The sequence below is a fragment of the Schistocerca gregaria genome, chromosome 1 (genome assembly GCF_023897955.1).
Source record: "Schistocerca gregaria isolate iqSchGreg1 chromosome 1, iqSchGreg1.2, whole genome shotgun sequence".
NCBI classification, from domain to species: domain Eukaryota; kingdom Metazoa; phylum Arthropoda; class Insecta; order Orthoptera; family Acrididae; genus Schistocerca; species Schistocerca gregaria.
Window position 1 is genome coordinate 953,061,316 of NC_064920.1, and position 16,971 is coordinate 953,078,286.

The 16,971-nt window shown below is 44.8% G+C and overlaps 1 protein-coding gene across 2 annotated transcripts in view; it reads right to left on the bottom strand.

Moving 5' to 3' along the window:
* LOC126276092 (putative tyramine receptor 2) overlaps window positions 1–2,632 on the bottom strand; it is a 1,721,495-nt gene extending 1,718,863 nt beyond the window's left edge. Inside the window, exon 1 of one of the 2 annotated variants that reach the window (XM_049977249.1) lies at window positions 2,469–2,632. The gene's annotated coding sequence lies outside the window, so the exon portion shown is untranslated. The remainder of the gene's footprint in view (window positions 1–2,468) is intronic. The other variant, XM_049977251.1, reaches the window with a different exon arrangement.
* Window positions 2,633–16,971: the final 14,339 nt, after the last annotated feature.

Below are 16,971 nucleotides of genomic sequence, written 5' to 3' on the forward strand. Positions count from 1 at the left end.
GCGACAGAACCGTAATAGCAATGAAACGGCGTATCCGTTCGTTGATCCCGACCAGGTGTAAGGCCACGAGTAGTGCATCAAAGCTGGCGAAGAGCTCTTTGCCAACCGAATTCCCTATATTCCGGAACGTCTGCGGCTTCCCTCGTCTTGCTGCGTGTACTTTGTTTGCTTTCAACACCAGAGAGCCGTAGGTCGAAGTTTAATACGAGTTTCGTAATGAGTCTGCCCCAAAAGCGCTTAATTATGACCTGTGGAAAACTAATTACTGTATCTCGCAAGGTGACAAAGAGGTATAGGAATTTCAGAAACATTTTAAGGCAGGCAGGCGCAGACGAGGAACTAAATTCGGCTGAAGCATCTATAACGGAGACTTTTTATCATCCCTTGATAGCATCTGAAATATTACATTGAGGCTACACCAAATTACTTCATGAAACTTGAGGCCAATATCCCGTCTGTCTTTACATTTCGTCGAATATCATCGAGAAATTGCTGAGTTGTTTTGTATCTAACACGGCAATTTGTCAATTAGTTTTCTTATAATTATGTTCTACAGCGCAGTATAAGCAATGACGACATTTTAAAGCACCCCTTTCCAATGTACTAATTCCATCTAATATACCAATAAAAAGTAATGTAAAGGAGCGACAGTTGCAAAAGGGTAGACACTCTTTGTCTCTAATTCATTTCACACATGAAGCAACGAAAATGTAGGACATTTTGCATAAAATTAACCGAATATTCCTTCCAAATGAATTCGTTATAACTGTCTTACATTATGAAAAAATCCCAAGTGTTTCCAGCCTAGATGAACCAACGTCCCCTTTCCATTGGAGAACAATAATTTAAAGTACGACGTAACAGTAATGCTCTGCATATTTGTGCCGAGCTATGACTTTTATAAGTACAATAAGTACTGTACAATAAACATTTTCTACTTCAGAAGAAACTCAATTCGCGTAAGATATGTTGTAACTAATCACGCTTGCTGGGATGTGTAACGTAGCCCTTGACGGTACAAATCTGTAACAGCCACGGAGCAGTGTGGATACATGGAACTGGCAAATAAAGGAAAATTCGTGAAGTCCGCTTTTCTTTCATTGTCATTCGCATTCAGAGCATTCTTCTATTCGTCTGAGCTATCGCGCGTTCTGTGAAATTAACTTACGTGGAAGATTATTTTCAATCATATGGATGTGTTTTATTCCAGGTGTATCAGTATTTTTCTCTGGTATTATAGTCAAGGACTGTTTATATTGCGAAGCTTTGTGGAGCGACAGGAAAAAAAGTTGTGAACAGTAGCTTTTGTGTCATGGAATTGTTTATCACAATGTGACCTCGAACGAAACTACATTTCGCAGTAAAAGCATTCGCTAAACGAAATGTTTTCGTTTTGCCTTTAACTGTTGTATTTATATTGTTCCTGTGGTTATAGAATGTCAGGATCATGATATAGAGCACTCTTTAAGACAGTTTTATAAACAATTAGCAGTAAGAGTAGCAGTTGGGCTCTGAGCGACGATCTTCATATGTAGTCAGTTTATTACATTAGTGCTCTTGCAATTTTTGAAAACACGAATGAACATAGACTGAAGGGCACATAAAAAAGAAATGGTCACATAAATTATTCTGTGGACGATGTCCCTGGAATTGCAATATTGTGATTCGTAACGTTTGATACCAGGCACATACAGTTACGGTATCATAGTTAAATAACATTACAATGCGATATGTTCCGCAGGACTCGTCGTCAGTATCTTCGGCATCCTTACATCGGTCTTGACTTTCAGCTCAGCAAACTGCAATGTAACAGTTCTGCAACATAGCGCCCGAGACTGACGGAAAACAATCCAAGATAGTCACGTTGTAATGTTGTCTAATGTGTTATATTATTATGATTGTTTGTGTCTCGTAATAGAATTAATAATTAAGCATTAATTTGGTTCATCACAATCACAACTCTTATATCTGTCTATATGAGCAATTCTGATGTACAAGGAGGATAAGAGCATCACTGTGGTAGTCAGTTTCCACGAGATACTAAGCTTCTTTACTTGAGTGGCTGCAAGGTTAAAATTTAGCAGCGTTTCTAGAGCAGTAGTTTTACACTCAATCTTTCTTACGCTCAGTCTCTCTTGCAAGCTGCAGTGTCCCAGAATCTTAACAGTGAATATGGCCTACCATTAAGTACAGCTGAGACTATGTGAAGGTGTCGCTTCGAGTCTTCACTGTTACTGACAGACACTTGTTTAACGTTAAGTCTCACATTAAGCAGGTAGTCAAAGGTAACCACACCTTTACGTCTCGTGAGATGTGTAACTTAACGTTAAGAGCATGTTTGGCAATATTTGCACCCTGATAATGTTTTCTCAAGTTTTCGTGCAAGAGGGAGAAAAATAGGGAAACGCTGTGTAGTAGAGAAAGGTTGTTGTGGTGAGCAGATGCCGGGAGACAGCACCAGCACTTACTTGCCAGCGGAGGTCCTCGGTTCGGGTCGGGGCAGGGTAGGGTACGCGACCGACAGTGGCGTCGCGTAGCGCGCGCGCCTCTCGCCGTGGTTCCGAGCCGCGCCGTGCTCGTCTGGGCTGGGCAGCGCCGCTTCTCTGCGCTCGCGTCGCGTCAGCGCCACACTGCCGCTCTGGGCGGCGAGCGCTTCGCCGCCGGCGGCTGCGACCGATCTGCGCGTGCGCCGGGGCCGGCGTCCAACTCCGTACCCTACCCTACCCTACCCTACACCACACCACTGCCACGCTCGCACCCGTCTTAGCGCCAGATTAGCGCACGTATTGCATCGGCCAGCTGGACCACTTATATTATTTGAGCAAGCTCGATCGGAGTTTTGTAAACAATATCTTAGGTGTTCTGATCAATGCGGCAGCCAAAGTTTAATTCGCATCTTACCTTTGCAGTAGTACATCCTGAAGGGATGTGAAGGGACGATTTATCGATCTTCGTGGAGGTGTTTATCATATCATTAAAATTTAATCCCGTTTCGACTGAAGTCTATCCTCAGCATCAGTACTATGTGTCACCACCACAGACACAAATACAATCTTGTATTCAAGGTGGGAGTTTAAGGAGATGGGACCTGGATAAACTGAAAGAAGGTTGTACAGAGTTTCAGGGAGAGCATAAGGGAGCAATTGACAGGAATGGGGGAAAGGAATACAGTAGAAGAAGAATGGGTAGCTTTGAGGAATGAAATAGTGAAGGCAGCAGAGGATCAAGTAGGTAAAAAGACGAGGGCTAGTAGATATCCTTGGGTACAGAACTTAATTGATGAAAGGAGAAAATACAAAAATGCAGCAACTGACGCAGGCAAAAAGGAATACAAACGTCTCAAAAATGAGATCGACAGGAAGTGCAAAATGGCTAAGGAGGGGTGGCTAGAGGACATATGTAAGGATATAGACGCTTGTCTCATGAGGGGTAAGATAGATACTGCCTACAGGAAAATTAAAGAGACCTTAGGAGAAAAGAGAACCACTTGTATGAATATCAAGAGCTCAGATGGAAACCCAGTTCTAAGCAAAGAAGGGAGAGCAGAGAAGTGGAAGGACTATATAGAGGGTCTATACAGGGGCGATGTTCTTGAGGACAATATAATGGAAATCGAAGAGGATGTAGATGAAAATAAATTGGCAGGTATGATACTGCATGAAGAGTTTGACAGAGCATTGAAAGACCTCAGTCGAAACAAGGCCCCGGGTGTAGAGACCATTCCAGTAGAACTACTGACAGCCTTGCGAGAGCCAGTCCTGACAAAACTCTACCACCTGGCGAGCAAGATGTATGACACAGGCGAAATTCCCTCAGACTTCGAGAAGAATATAATCATTCCAATCCCAAAGAAAGCAGGTGTTGACAGGTGTGAAAATTACCGAAATATCAGTTTAATAACTCACAGCTGCAAAATACTAACACGAATTCTTTATAGACGAGTGGAAAAACTGGTAAAGCCGACCTCTGGGAAGATGAGTTTGGATTCCGTAGAAATGTAGGAATATGTGAGGCAATACTGACCCAACGACTTATCTTAGAAGAAAGATTAAAGAAAGGCAAACCTACGTTTCTAGCATTTGTAGACTTAGAGAAAGCTTATGACAATGTTGACTGGAATACTCTCTTTCACATTCTAAGGGTGGTAAACCACAGGGAGTGAAAGGCTACTTACAATTTGTACAGAAACCAGATGGCAGTTATAAGAGTCGAGGGACATGAAAGGGAAGCAGTGGTTGGGAAGGGAGTGAGGAAGGGTAGTAGCCTCTCCCCGTTGCTATTCAATCTGTATATTGAGCAAGCAGTAAAGGAAACGAAATAAAAGTTCGGAGTAAGTATTGAAATCCATGGAGAAGAAATAAAAACTTTGATGTTCGCCGATGACATTGTAATTCTGTTACAGACAGCAAAGGACTTGGAAGAGCAGTTCAACGGAATGTACAGTGCCTTTAAAGCATGGAATGAGACGAACATCAACAAAAGCTAAATGAAGATAATCGAGTGTAGTCGAATTATGTCGGATGATTCTGAGGGAATCAGATTAGAAAATGAGGCAATTAAAGTAGTAAAGGAGTTTTGCTATTTGGGGAGCAAAATAACTTATGACGGACGAAGTAGAGAGGATATAAAATGTAGACTGGCAATGGCAATGAAAGCATTTCTGAAGAAGAGAAATTTGTTAACTTCGAGTATAGATTGAAGTGTCAGGAATTCGTTTGTGAAAGTATTTGTATGGAATGTAACCATGTATGGAAGTGAAACATGGATAATAAATAGTTTGGACAAGAAGAGAATAGAAGCTTTCGAAATGTGGTGCTACAGAAGAATGCTGAAGATTAGAAAAGTAGATCACACAACTAATGAGGAGGTATTGAATAGAATTGGGGAAAACAGGAGTTTGTGGGACAACTTGACTAGAAGAAGGTATCTGTTGGTAGGGCGTGTTCTGAGGCATCAAGGTATCCTCAATTTAGTACTGTAGGGCAGCATGGACGGTAAAAATCGTAGAAAGAGACCAAGAGATCAATACACTAAGCAGATTAAGAAGGATGTAGGTTGCAGTAGGTACTGGGAAATGAAGAGGCTTGCACAGGATAGAGTAGAATGGCGAGCTGCATCAAACCAGTCTCAGGAATGAAGACCACAACAACAACAGCACAACAACAATATTCATTGTGCGATGCAAGCATACGAGGGGCGTTTGAAAAGTCTGTGCAAAGTCCGAGAGATGGCACCACCGGTATAGAGGTCGTGTTTAGTTAGTAGCATGTTTGAAAAGATCGCACACGACGTTTCAGCCACATTGGTCTATTTATTTGTGTTTGGCATTCGTGTGAACCAAGGAAGTCGAGTGAGTGTCAAAAAACGGACGAAAAATAATTTCGTGTGGTGATTAAACATTACTTTATGAAATTCAAAACTCCTCAGGAGGCTAAAGAGAAGCTTGATAAACATTACGGTGACTCTGCACTTTTGATTAGAACAGATATAAGTGGTTTCAAAATTTTCGGAGTGGCCATATGGGCACAAATGATGCTGATCGTTCTGGATGCGCTTGGAGGTTACGACTCCAGAAATCATTGATAAAATCCATAATATGGTGATGGATGACAGTAGAAGTAACGTGCATGGGATTGATAGTGCTACGGGCATCTCGAATGAACGGATACTTAATATTTTGCATAAACATTTGGGCATGAGAAAGCTATCCGCAAGATGGGTTCCATGATTGCTCACGCTTGACCAAAAACAGAATCGTGTGAGGTATTGCAAGGATGGTTTGCAGCTGTTCAGGAAGAATCCGCAGGACTTCAAGCGTCGTTCCGTCACTGTGGATGAAACATGGATGTATTACTATGCTCCTGAGACCAAACAGCAATCCAAACAATGGGTTGCAAGGGGAATCTGCCCCAAAACAGGCGAAGGTAATTCCTTCGTCCGGAAAGGTTGTGGCGACTGTCTTTTGGGGTTCGCAAGGAATAATCCTCATCGACTCTCTGGAAAGGGGTAAAACTATTACAGGTGAATATTATTCATCGTTATTGGACCGTCCTTTTCCATCACGACAAGGCACCAGCACACACCTCAGCAGTTTTGGTCTCAAAATTAATGGAAATAGCATTCCAACTCGTTTCACACCCCCCCCCCCCCCCCTTCCCCCGTATTCTCCAGAGGTGGCTCCCTCGGACTACTCTTTGTTCCCCAATTTGAAGAAATGAATGGCGGAACACAGTTTTTATTCAAACTAGGAGGTGATTGCAGCAACTATTAGCTATTTTGCATACTTGGACATGTCCTGTTATTCGGAAGGGATCCACAAATTAGAACAGCGTTGGACGAAGTATATAAGTCTTAAAGGAGACTATGTCGAAAAATAAAATAGGTCTACCCCAAACACGAAAGTGGGTTTATTTTTGCACGGACTTTTCAAACGGCCCTCGCACAGTCTCCAAGTGTAATGTTGTAGAATTTCATGCCAGACCTGGAAAACGTGCTGCATCACTTCATGAAGACAGTTACCAGGGAAGTCTTAAAATATATTCGGTTTCTCATCGCATCCTGGACATAGTGTAAAGGTGACATATCAAATAAGTGGACTGGGTAGAGCAATAATTGGTCAGTAAATTGTTCAAGGCTTTTGTGGTATGAATTGCATGGCGTGGCCGTGCAATGTCCCCCACTGGAAAAGCCATTTGGTACCCTAATCATGAAACGTTTCGCAACAGGGCGTATCATTCGTATTACATACTATCGTTCATTTAGCCTGCAGCTCAGACCTCTTATTGTTTCAGAGCTGCTGGAGCAGGAATGAATGGGCCGTGAGAAGCATTGTTTCCCTCGATCTTTGACATCGTCTACTGACACAATGGCGTCGACCTGGCAGCAATAAAGAAAAGGTGGCTCATCTGCGAACCCCACAGAATCCCACTTCATACCGCAAATGACTCTTGCTCTGCAGCATGTAACTCTCTGCAATACAGTATATGTGGTAAGCGACGTACGGTAGCTCGAGATGTCAACCCAGCTTCCAGTAATCAGTTCACAACGGTTCATGGTGACTGCCTGTAGCCTCTGCCGGGATTTCAACTCTTGTTATCCGTCTGTTCGTGAAAGTAGTCCTCATTTCAGATGGACATGTGCCTTGTTTTCCTACCACACTTCGGCTCTGAGAATGTCTTCAGCTCTTGTCCTGTGGTCTTTGCACTACATCCAACTGTCATAGCGCTATTTTGGTATGATGCTCAATATCCCTCGTGCCAATTTTCAGACTTTTCTCATATACCGAAACATGACGCATGTGCGCGTGCGCTGGGAAGGCTGTGTTACAATCTCGACCTGAAACTTTCCATTACCGTGAGACACGTGTATATCTCTTTATTGTGTAGTGGTAATGAAAATAAGCTCACATAGGGAAGAAATTGAGATCAACATATATTACACACATTGAAGTACTTGAATATTAATTTGGCAGCATTAATTCAACGTGTTGCCTATGTACCACTTCCTGTTCTGTCAGTCCATGAAGATAATAGTAAATGAACTGTATTTGTGTCCGATTCGTAATATTCAAGGTTGCTGTGCTGAGTGGTGACAGTTCCGGCGATACTTAACCCACAGAGGTTGAAGCGTTTGTGGAACTGGAAATGGAATGCCTTGCAATCCGTAAGTATGTAATGAATGGAGCGATTTCAAATAGTAACCGTACACACATCAAGTGCCATATGGAAACACACTGGTTGCAGAAGGCCTATCACCGATTGGCGAAGGTTGGTGCTGCGAAGACGGTAACATCGAAAGTAGTCATACTATATTTGAAGAATCGACAAAAGGCATTCACGGTCGCTGACTGATTGACGAGATACCCAATGAAATTTTGTCCCTAATAGTGAAATAAGGGTGAGGTCGGGATAACGTAAGATTAATATCAGGTGAACGGTCATTTCCTCGAAATCTCTGAGTGTAGTTTTGTAGCGTATAATTCATTCCAAGTAAAACATTAAATAAAAATCGAATGATGATCTTACAGTAGCTGCTGGAAACAGGAGGCTGCGTGGTTACGTTCAGAGTTTGAATGGGAAAATGTTACAAAGTAGAGTAGCTTTCATAATTAAACAACTATTTTGGTTGAAAGTCGTTACATATTACTACAGTAACGCAGCGCAGCCTCTTTTGATTCCTGTGTTATGAACTGGCCGGTTCTGACTCCAGAGCTGTGTGTGGGAAGCTGTGGTAAGGTTCTCCAGTACCGCAGCAATTTCAGTGTCGGGAAGGTTTACTAAACAGGAACGCTGTTTATTACTTGATGCTTTCTGTACAGAACACCACTGTCGGCGATCCCGGCGACAGTCACAACTGGTAGGCAACCTGTGGCATCCTCGGCGGTGTACCGAGACAGCCGTGGCTGCTGACGGCATCGCAGACGCCAGCTGCCGTGCCACAGAGCAAAGTGGTGCATTGGTTAGCACATTAGAGTCGCATTCGGGAGGACGACGGCCATCCTGACTTAGGTTTTCAGTGATTTCCCTAAATCGCTTCTGGCTAATGCCGGGATGGTTCCTTTGAAAGGGAACGCCGATTTCCATCCCCGTTCTTCCCTAATCGGAGCTTGGGCTCCATCGGCATTAATCACCAATCCCTCCACGTTCTGTCAGTGTCGTGAGGCCAAGCCAGGAACAACACCGCCGGCTTTCTGTGGTTTGGGTAGGATGTGCGCAGGCCCAACTCCGAACCCTGGACCCTAAAAAATGGTTGGAGTGTTAGAAGATGGCACAGACTGGGCCCCTCATTTCAGCGAATCCATTTCACAATCCGGACACATCAGGGTTAGCCGATGGCTCGTAGGTCGGTTGCATGTGAATTGCGTACACCGGGTTTCTCTTCATTATCTTTCCATGTGAACTGCGGACCGAGCAGACTTATCAGTTTATCGACTAATCGTATTATCACTCGTCGACTCTCTCTATCGAAACTTTTGAAATACGGAAAGTCATTTAGTCGCGTTCGAGAAACACATCGTTCTCCTCATGCAATCGGTTTCATTAACTTTTACTTATTCACTACTCATGTAGGTGTTCACGTACCCTCTTCATCTGTCCTAATTGTGGTATCATCGCCCATCAATACCACAAAGGAGGCAATCGATTCGGCGGCAGATGTTGTCAATGAAGATTTCAGCATCGGCTGTTAGACGAAGACACAGCGGCAAGCGCCGCCCAGTCACTGGACGCGGATGTACCACGCCTCGTCCGGGAGCGCCGCCACAGAACTCAAACCAAGTGTATCAGGGGCCGCCGATCGTGCTCCAAGAGACAACAAATAAGTGAAAATACTAATGTTACTTTTAACATTGATACATATATCTAACCAATAATATCTATATAGTAACGTATAACAATTTACAATTCAACCACTCATACATGTGTTTCAGATTTTTTCCGTTCACAGAGTCATGGATGTAACTACAGATTTCATGGACAGATAGAGATCGCATCTACCGTATGTAGTGGACGTATAAGGCAACTTGCAACACGCCAGATAGTTTGTGCCTGAGTAAATTCTTCGGGCTACTTTTCTTGTGCCTAGATGGGATTATGGAGTGCTTCATTGATGATTTCGTGGCAGTTACCCTGGACACTGGGAGAGGGAAGACATGGAGAACGTCATGAAATAGGAAAATTTACCGGGTACGTTTCCGGCAGGTGTATATGCAACCTCCCTCCCCCTACCTCCAGGAACCGCGTTTCCGCACACTCGCCCACCTGCAATCGTACCACCAACAGCTGTGGCGGTTTGTTTTATTCTGTCCTTCTTTGTATTCACCCTCTTGCGCAGACTCTGGTTGAGGTGCAAGGAGACATATACATGAATATCAGGAGTGCAACGGTGGCGTAAGAACTGTTGAGAATGAAGCATTATTACAGTAGCTGATCGAACACTTGAAGGAATGAGTGATTGATCGGTTCGGTTTTGTTAAAGAGGTAACTTCAAGTTTTTGACCCAAGAACTGAAAAAGACGAAACCGGACGGCTTATTTTGACGATCCGTTGATATGTTTGTTGATTGATGTTTCCATTGTAATTCCGGTAACGGAAATGGGAGACGATCAGTCAGCCTCCTCTAGGTGTCTCTCTGTTAACGCTAACTAATTTTTGACTAATCTTCCGTCTGCAGTTCGCACGTCACCGGTTTGCCACTGTTCGCAGTTCACATAATTAAGAGAGGGCTGTTCACAAATTGTGCACAGACCGGTGGCTTCACCTAGTTGTTGACACTTCTCGACGAGGCTGCAGTGGCCGAGCCGTACGCACGTAGAAAGAATGACCCGGACGGAGGGTGTGCCGGTGAAATGCACGACGCACGATCAACACTGCTAAAGGTTGAGTTGGGAGGGTTTATTCTCACTGAATCCAGAGTGTGTCGTGACACAACGCATGTTCAAATGGCTCTGAGCACTATGGGACTCAACTGCTGTGGTCATCAGTCCCATAGAACTTAGAACTACTTACACCTAACTAACCTAAGGACATCACACACGTCTGTGCCCGAGGCAGGATTCGAACCTGCGACCGTAGCAGTCTCACGGGTCCGGACTGCGCGCCTAGAACCGCGAGACCACTGACAACGCATGTCCCCATCACGTAGTCGACTGTGGAAACGCTGCATTGCGATGCACCATGTCGCAACCCCATCAGTTACTGCCGATAGAATGCTACATTGTAGAGTGCAGTGCCAGCACTGAAATGCTGCCACCACCTGCTTAAGTACTGAAGAACCAGGGCCGTCTAGAAAGTAACAGACGTTCAGAAATAAAATATTAATAACAAGGAAAAACCAAAATTTTATTGCATACGCTTTCAAGTTACACTCTTAAGCAGTTTTTCTGCATGATCGCCATTCAAACTGAAGCACACACTTTTTTTTGAGTCATTAGTCTTCTTCTGACTGGTTTCATGCAGCTCGCCACAAATTCCTTTCATTTGCCAACCTCTTTGTAGGGCGCAGCCGACTCGTCTCTTATGGGGTGCTTAAAGGATGTTGCGTACTCGGATAGCTATACGACAGTTCAAGCAAATCACATTAATAGTTTTTATTACAATAAAGAAGAATGACAATATTAACTTTGAAATTACAACGGTGTCGGAAGCGATGGGCGCCAAGCAAACAATCAAAGTCCTTCGCTGCACACAAGGTCCATGTAAACAGTTGATATGGACCACATGTCAATGATATCGCAGTGCTCTGCTAGCGCTGTGCTAATACTGTGCGTCCCGGTCTGGTACTCTGCCCGAGGCTGGCAAGAGCGGCGCTTATATTCTCTTCGTATAGAGGCCGCTAGTTTAGTGATGCGATCCATGTCAGCGAGCTATTGGCTGACGTCGTCTCACATCATTATTTGCTCTTGCGTTCTTCATCTTCGTGCCGTCGCTTATCGTTACGCCGGAACTCACTTCATTCACAGTAGCATTTGCTGCAGTATTCCAATCTCCGTCCTCCTCTACAGTTTTTGCCCTCTACAGCTCCCTCTAGTAGCATGGAAGTCATTTCCTGAAGTCCTAACATATGTTACCTCATCCTTCCCCCTCTTCTTGTCAATGTGTTCCACATGTTTCTTTCCTCTCAGATTCCGCGCAGGACCTCCTAATTCTTTACCTTATCACACCACCTAATTTTGTACATTCGTCTGTAGCACCACATCTCAGATGCTTCGATTATCTTCTGTTTCGGTTTTCCCACAGTGCATCTTCCCCTACCATACAATGCTATGCTCCAAACGCACATTCTCGAAATTTATTCCTCAAGTTAAGTCCTGTATCTGATACTTGTAGATTTCTCTTGACCAGGAAAACGTATTCTACCAGTGCTCGTCTTCTTTTAATATCCTGCTTGTTCAGCCCGACACGGGTTATTTTGCTGCCTATGTAGCGGAATTCCTTAACTTCAACTACTTATTGACCATCAATCTTAGTGTTAAGTTTCTCGCTGTTCTCATTTTTGCTACGATGGTGAGTCAAATAAAAACATTAAATTTATAATAACAAATCGAAATTTCGCGCCGTTAACCTGTAAGTCGGTAAGCGTGCTACAAACAGCGTGCAGTATGACCTGTAAGTGGCAGCATAGTGCAGATGCACACATACCACCGCAGTATCAGTAAAAGATGGCCGCCCCACTTGCTACTTGCACCAGGGAAGAACAGCGATCTATTATTCGGTTTTTGCGTAGTGTAGGTGTGAAACCTATTGAAATTCATCGACGAATTAAGGTTCAGTACGGTGATGCATGTTTGTCACAGAAGCAAGTCTATGAATGGACTAGGAATTTCGCAAATGGTGTGACTTCAGTGGAAGATGCGCCTCGTCCAGGTCTGGAACAACGAGTTGCGACTCCACAGAACATTGCAGCAGTTGAAGCCATAGTGAAGGAAAAACACCGTGTGACACTAAATGACACTGCAGCATGTTTACAGATTACTCATGGGTCAGCACACCACATTGTGCATGATGTGCTCTAGTTTCACAAAGTGTCTGAAAGATGCGTGCCACAGCAGCTGACTCCTGAAATGAGAGAACGACGTGTTGATGCTTGTGAAGAACTTCTTCGGCGCTTTGAACGAGAAGGTGATGGCTTCCTTGCAAGAATCGTTACTGGAAACGAAACCTGAGTTCACTTCCACCGACCGGAAACGAAGAGAGCGAGTAAGGGATGCGCCATTCCTCATCACCAAAACCAAAGAAGTTTCGAACAGAACAGCAGCAGGGAAGGTTATGCTGACTCTCATTTGGGACGAAAAAGGCGTCATTATATGCCTAGAGGGACCACTGTCACCAGTGGATCATACACAGATCTCCTAAAAAAATCATATGCGGCCTGCAATCAAATCAAAGCGACGTGGATTGCTGTTAGCCGATTTCCTTTTGCAATATGACAATGCAAGGCCCCACACTACCCGTACAACAGCTGCAACAATCACAGACCTGCATTTTGAGTGTCTTCCTCATCCACGATAACCACTAGACCTTGTTCCAATATGTTTGGACCATTCAAAGACGCAATGGGAGGAAAGAAGTTCCGTTCTGATGAAGAGGTACGCCACGTGGTGCATGAGTGGTTGCGCGGACTACCAAAAGACTTTTTTCTAAAGGAATTTGTGCACTTTGTAAGCGCTGGAGGATTTGCATTGAGCGTGGGGGAAATTATGTTGAAAAGTGATACAGTTTTGTACCAATTCTGTACAATAAATAATATTTTTAAAAAATTAAGTTTTCATTTGACTCACCCTCGTACTTTTCATTACTGTCGTCTTTCCTCGAATTACTCTCAGTCCATGTCCTGTACTCATTAGACTATTCATTCCCTTCATCAGATCCTGTAATTCTTGCGCACTTTCCCTCAAGATAGCAATGCAATGAGTGTGCCGCAGGGGAGTGTCGTAGGACCGTTGCTGTTCAAAATATCCATAAATGACCTTGTGGATGGCATCGGATGTTCACTGAGGCTTTTTTCGGATGATGCTGTGGTAAATCGAGAGGTTTTAGCAATGGAAAATTGTACTGAAATGCAGAAGGATCTGCAACAAATTGACGCATGGTGCAGGGAAAGGTAATTGAATCTCAATGTAGACAAGTGTAACGTGCTGCGAATACATAGAAAGAAAGATCCTTTATCATTTAGCTACAATACAGCAGGTCAGCAACTGGAAGCAGTTAATTCCGTGAATTATATGGGAATAGGTATTAGGAGTGATTTAAAATGGAATGATGATATAAAGTTGATCGTCGGTGAAGCGGATGCCAGACTGACATTCATTGGAAGAATCCTAAGGAAATGCATTCCGAAAACAAAGGAAGTGGTTACAGTGCACTTGTTCGCCCACTGCTTGAATATTGCCAAACAGTGTGGGATCTGTACCAGATGGGATTGATAGAAGAGATAGAGAAGATCCAACGGAGAACAGCGCGCTTCGTTACAGGATCATTTAGTAATCGCGAAAGCGTTATAGAGATGATAGATAAACTCCAGTGGAAGACTCTGCAGGACAAACGCTCAGTAGCTCGGTACGGGCTTTTGTTGTAGTTTCGAGAACATACCTTCACCGAGGAGTCAAGCAGTATATTGCTCCCTCCTACGTATATCTCGAAGAGACTATGAGCATAAAATCAGAGAGCTTAGAGCCCACACAGAGGCATATCGACAATCTTTCTTTCCACGATCAATACGAGACTGGAATAGAAGGGAGAACCGATAGAGCTACTCAAAGTACCCTACGCCACACACCGTCAGGTGGCTTGAGGAGTATGTATGTAGATGTAGAAAAGTATCACTGACATCCTTCCACCTTGAATTTTTATCCCACTCCTGAATTTTATTTTATTTCTATCACTGTGTCTTCGATATACAGAGGGAACAGGAGGAGCGAAATACTGCATTCCTGTCATACACCCTTTTTAATCCGAGCACTTCGTTCTTGGTAGTCCTCTCACATGATTCCCTCTTATCATACGGTGGCACAATTTTTCAATACCGTCTCTGTGATATCAGCCACCCGCGGTTGAAACAACTTCTTTGTACCGCGATACAGTTCAGCGACAGTATCAAAGCGTGTGTAGAGAGCCATGTCTTCATTGCTGGGAAAAGGTGGTAGTCGCTAGGCGCTAAATCCGGGCTATATGATGGATGAACAGACACCTCCAATTCTAAACCTTGTAGGTGCTCTCGGGTACAATTGGCCGTATGTGGACTTGCGTTGTCGTGAGGGGAAAAAAGTTTGCGCTGTGTTTTCCCTGACGCTTGTTTTGTACGTCTCTCAGTTAACTGTTGTACCACATTCAAGGAAATCAATGAGAATCACTCTGTTAAGAGTCGTAAAACGTAGCATCCCTGATATTTCTTACTGACAGCTTTTGCGAACATTTCCTCGGTTTCTTGGGAGAATTTCTGTCACCACTCCACCGACTGCCAATTTGTTCCACAATTGACATCTTTCTCCTGAGTCTCGACACCAGTTACAATACGATCGATAACTTTCTTAGCATTTTCTCGTAAACTTCGAGGAGGGTTAGTGCTGCAGCCAGTCTCTGTTTATCGTTGTCTTCCGATAGGATTTTGGGAACAAACCTAGCACAAAATTTATGGTAGCCAAACTTCTCCGTCACAATTCCATGCCACGAACTCAATGAAATAGTGGCGAAGCTCGCGAAAGTTCCGTAAGCATGAGTCGACGATTTCCACAAATTTTATCGTTTATTTTCATCACCAGTTCGTCCCTCACAAGGCTAGGCCTATCACCGTGGTTGTCATCATTTATAATCAGTACTTCACTGCCTCACACGGCTTTCACTCATTTTTCCTTTTCCGTGCACATCACAGAGGCCGCGATAAGTTTCAGTTGATTTCAGCTTTTTACCAATAGTCACCTAATCACAAAACACACCTCACAACCGTCTGGATTTTCTATTACATCGCACATTTTAAGTCGTCACAGAACGCAAAGTAGCAGAGACACAGATCACACGATACCACTGCTGGATGCGTACTGCCTATGGAAATACACTCCTGGAAATGGAAAAAAGAACACATGGACACCGGTGTGTCAGACCCACCATACTTGCTCCGGACACTGCGAGAGGGCTGTACAAGCAATGATCACACGCACCGCACAGCGGACACACCAGAAACCGCGGTGTTGGCCGTCGAATAGCGCTAGCTGCGCAGCATTTGTGCACCAACGCCGTCAGTGTCAGCCAGTTTGCCGTGGCATACGGAGCTCCATCACAGTCTTTAACACTGGTAGCATGCCGCGACAGCGTGGACGTGAACCGTATGTGCAGTTGACGGACTTTGAGCGAGGGCGTATAGTGGGCATGCGGGAGGCCGGGTGGACGTACCGCCGAATTGCTCAACACGTGGGGCGTGAGGTCTCCACAGTACATCGATGTTGTCGCCAGTGGTCAGCGGAAGGTGCACGTGCCCGTCGACCTGGGACCGGACCGGAGCGACGCACGGATGCACGCCAAGACCGTAGGATCCTACGCAGTGCCGTAGTGGACCGCACCGCCACTTCCCAGCAAATTAGGGACACTGTTGCTCCTGGGGTAGCGGCGAGGACCATTCGCAACAGTCTCCATGAAGCTGGGCTACGGTCCCGCACACCGTTAGTCCGTCTTCCGCTCACGCCCCAACATCGTGCAGCCCGCCTCCAGTGGTGTCGCGACAGGCGTGAATGGAGGGACGAATGGAGACGTGTCGTCTTCAGCGATGAGAGTCGCTTCTGCCTTGGTGCCAATGATGGTCGTATGCGTGTTTGGCGCCGTGCAAGTGAGCGCCACAATCAGGACTGCATACGACCGAGGCACACAGGGCCAACACCCGGCATCATGGTGTGGGGAGCGATCTCCTACACTGGCCGTACACCTCTGGTGATCGTCGAGGGGACACTGAATAGTACACGGTACATCCAAACCGTTATCGAACCCATCGTTCTACCATTCCTAGACCGGCAAGGGAACTTGCTGTTCCAACAGGACAATGCACGTCCGCATGTATCCCGTGCCACCCAACGTGCTCTAGAAGGTGTAAGTCAACTACCCTGGTCAGCAAGATCTCTGGATCTGTCCCCCATTGAGCATGTTTGGGACTGGATGAAGCGTCGTCTCACGCAGTCTGCACGTCCAGCACGAACGCTGGTCCAACTGAGGCGCTAGGTGGAAATGGCATGGCAAGCCGTTCCACAGGACTACATCCAGCATCTCTACGATCGTCGCCATGGGAGAATAGCAGCCTGCATTGCTGCGAAAGGTGGATATACACTGTACTAGTGCCGACATTGTGCATGCTCTGTTGCCTGTGTCTAAGTGCCTGTGGTTCTGTCAGTGTGATCATGTGATGTATCTGACCCGAGGAATGTGTCAATAAAGTTTCCCCTTCCTGGGACAATGAATTCACGGTGTTCTTATTTTTATTTCCAGGAGTGTA